Source organism: Elephantulus edwardii, unplaced genomic scaffold (genome assembly GCF_000299155.1).
Source record: "Elephantulus edwardii isolate Elephantulus edwardi_28Jun2011 unplaced genomic scaffold, EleEdw1.0 scaffold00169, whole genome shotgun sequence".
NCBI classification, from domain to species: Eukaryota; Metazoa; Chordata; class Mammalia; order Macroscelidea; family Macroscelididae; genus Elephantulus; species Elephantulus edwardii.
Window position 1 is genome coordinate 2,899,255 of NW_006399919.1, and position 4,276 is coordinate 2,903,530.

Sequence of the window (4,276 nt, forward strand, 5' to 3'; positions counted from 1 at the left end):
AATTTTATGACTGATGACTCATGATAATAGAAAACAAACTTACATTGATGATTAATTCCTCCTTCTCATTAGAAGGAGCTTTGGTGGCTTAGTGGATAAGCAGTGGTGCTGCCAACCAAAGGCAGGTGATTCCAGTCGACTTACTGCTTTGATGGAGAAAGACAAGCAATCTTCTCCTATGTGATTTACAGCCTCTGAGAACCTGCAAAAGCTGTGAATTGCCTTCAACTGGACTGTAATAATTTTTAATTTCATTATATATTCATATTCTCTACAAAGATATGTTAAATCTTTGTATTAGAATATATTATGTATTTGGTGAGTTTTTAAATTTTATTTTTGTTTTTTTATTCCCACTATGTTTCTTATAATCATTCTCAACCATTGCGTCTTGTAAAATTAACCACCATATGAGGAACACATAAGGAACATGAATAAAGACAGAAGACATTTAAAAAAATGGAAAAATGTTATGTTTTAATCATTAATGGATTATATTTATCTTTGCAAAATGTCTCAACAGTTATAGACCCAGATCTCCAGTGGCATAGTGGTTAAACATTTGATTGCTAACTGAAAGTATAGCAGTTTGAACCAACCAATTGCTCCAGAGGAGAAAGACATAGCATTCAACTCCTTTAGAGATACAAATCCTTGGAAATTCTATGGGGCAATCTTACTCTTTGAGTATCACTAGGAGTGAAATCCACTCAATAGCACTGGTTTTGATTTTTGAGTTAAGAGAACAAGTATATTGATAATAGCCTTATGTATTCAGTAAATGATATTTTTATTTCCTTTACTAAGTTTTAAAGTATTCCATTTAATGGATCCTTTTAGTGCAGAAGAAAAAAAAAAATGAAAACTTTTTAGTATCTCCTGTGAGTTGTTGTGTCTTGTTTTAGTTTTGTTGTTTTGTTTTTGTTTTCTGGGGTTTGTTTTGTGGTTTTTGGTTTTTTTTTTGTTAAGGTACAGTTTTTTTACTCAAATGTCTTATCCTTCTATCCATTTCTTTGCATCCTAGCAATAAGCAGTATGAGAGAAATAAGATAAAATCCCTTTTATCTCACTAATGATAAAATATAATCTTGCCTAGAGAGCAGAAATGGGAACATGGGCACAGAGCCATGAGTGTCTCTCTAAAAGGGCCAGGGGGAGTGAAAATAACACAGCCACTCCCACTTCGGAGCAGAAAGTCAATAAAGAGCTTATACCACCGGCTCCACTCTCTGTGTCTGTGGGTACAGTACTGTGGGCTTATGAGGGAAGTAAGTTGGAGAGCAGGGGAGGCAAAAAAATGTCCACGTTTTAGTTCAGCAGTCTCAAGGCACAATTTCTTTATTAGCTCAGCTTCTAGTTTCAGTTCAGCAGTCAGTCTTTCCTTTCATCATCTGGCAAGAACAACAAAACCTTTAATGGTGGCCACTATCTCAGGGCTCATCTGGTTACATCATGCTATAATTTCTCCATAGCAATACCACAGTCTCTCTACCACCATCACCTGGGTTTCACCATCACTATTGCCAAGGTCTTGTTCTCACCAGTGTCTTGCTCCAGTCTTCCCCAAGTCTTGCTGCTCAGTGTGGAAAGCACTCTCTCTTATCCTAGTCTCACAACTGTTGATTATTTGCAAGACCACGTGTCAGAAGTTAAGGTAGCTGCAGACCAGAGGAGGCTAATGTAATGCCTAACAAAGCCAACTTTTAAGCTAATACTACAGCCCACTCCCTGGCTTTTTAGCCATCATTTCTCATTATCTGAAGGATAAGCTTTCCCCTTACCATCCTCTATATTTAGGAAAATAGGTAAGCCAGATACTTCACTCCTTGTGTCTTAATCTTCCCATTTTAGATAAGTCAATTTCTTATTCACCCAGTCCTATCAAACCAGTACTCTGAGCAAACATCTTGGTTGTGTCCCCACCCCCACTCCCCAAAGAATCTTGTATTAAGCTGAAACTCTCAGCATCTGCATCTGCATATCTTCAGGAATGCAGCACACTTTCTTACCAGTAGGCAATCAGAGCTTTCTGAGAGTCAATAAGTAAGGAGAAAGCATAATATCATATAAATGATGATATTGCATTATAGTTATTTATGTACTACATATTATGCAAATAATATATACAATATATTTTTAGCAAATTTTACAACCTCAATAGTCAACTAGTTAGACTGCGAAATCTACCTCTCTCTCAGAGGATCATAAATTAAAAAAAAAGAAAAAAGAAATCACACATTATATAAATCATGGATAATTTGAGCATCCTGAAGTTTCAAAGAAGTTAGTGAGAGCAAGTTTGGTGATTAGGAAGAGTTGAGGCACAAGTAAGTGAGGATCTGTTAATCAATACTACGTTTGTGCAGATCTAGGGGTCCACAAAAAACAGAAAGAAACAAGTTAGACTTCCTAGCAAGAGAAGTAGAGAACCTCTTCTCTGCACTATCTACAGATGACTATCTGAACAAAATGTCAATGGAACATGAAAGATAAAGGCATGCCCCACACCCAGGAATTACACTTTACCTTTCCATAGCAAGCAAGCCAATGCTATCTGGAGCCTGGTGAGGAGACACCTCAATAAATCTATCATGAATTGTGTACTGGAAAAGATAGCATATGCATAGATGGTGGGAATCTGCCTATGTCACTTCCAGAAGAATAGCCCCGTATGCAAAAACTATATACACTGGCATATTCAGAGAATAGTGTGCTAGTATAGTGCACAGTCAATAAACAGATAGCTACAGAGACAAGACACACCAGAAGTTGCTATACACATACCAAGAAGAAAGGAGAAAAAACTAAGTAAAACTACAACAATAACATAACCACAGTGTCCTGGAAGCAGCAGACAGGCTCAAAAACCACCAGAAAAGAATGAAGCTAAATTCCAGAAACAATGCATACCTCAGAGTCAGGAAGGCTGATGAAATACTCCAAGATGGAATACATGTAAAAGGTACTAAATAAATTACAAATTTTAGAATAAAGAGTTGGATCCACAAGCAAAGAGATAGAATTACTTTTTAAATAAAAAAGATCATTGTAAGACATAATGGATACAATCAATAGGGCTAGAAACTATAGGAAAATGTGAACATAAAATTCAGAATAATAATACCAACATTACAGAAGCTATCAACATTTAGGAAGAACAAAAGAATAGTTAAAGAAATGGAACACAGAATTAGCAACCTTCCCCCACCCAAGATCCATAAGACCTAGGAAGGAAATTGAGAAAACCACAAGAATGATGTGTGATGTCTTCAAGAGAAGCAACATACATGTTATTGGAATTCCAGAATATGAAAAGTGGAAAGAAACCAAAACAAAACACTGAGTAAATTTTAGAAGGGGTACTAGAAGGCAATTTTCTAGGTATTAAGGGAAAAAAAAGAGGGAATATACACTCAAAAAGCTGAGTGAACCCCAAACAGAATAGACAGTAAAAGAAAAAAAAATCATGACATATCATAGTCAAGTTTTCCAAGATCAAAGACAAACATAGTACCCGAAAAGCAGCTTGAGAAAACCAAAGAGTTACCTAAAAATGAAAGCCAATAAGATTAAGCTCCGGCATCTTAGAAGGAACCATGAGAACAAGAAGTCAACAGGGTGGCACACGCAAAGAGCTGAAAGAAAACAACTGTCAATAGAAAATCCTAGATGCAAGTTAAACTGTCCATCAAATATGAAAGGGAAATTAAGTAATTCTCAGAAAAGCAAGAAATAAAGTAATTCATGCAAATAAGACAAATCTTAAAAGAAATATTAAAGGAAAAGTAGATGGACTAAAGTAAACAGAAACAACATGAAAAGAACTCAGCAAAATATCATCAATAAGCTTATGATGCTGAATGTGAATGGCTTACATAAACCAACTAAGAGGAAAAGAGTTGCAAAATGGATAAAAGATCCCAAACCAATATACTGCCTGTTAGAGACACGCAGCTAAGAAAGGAGAACAAAGACAGACGAAAAGTCAAAGGGTGGAGAAAATACACCAAGCAAACGACAACCTGTTTAAATAGGGAAAAATAGGATATAAAGGCTCAGGACCATCAGTGTCTCTCTGACAGGGCCAGAGGGAAAGAGAATAACACAGCCTTTCACCATCCCAGTCGGTTTTTCTGGATAATCTTCAGTTCTACTGAAGATTATCCAAAAACGACTGGAATAGTACATCAGCAGAGAACTGCCAGAAGTCCAGGCTGGGTTTAGAAGGGGTCGTGGTACTAGGGATATTGTAGCTGATGTTAGACGGATCTTAGCT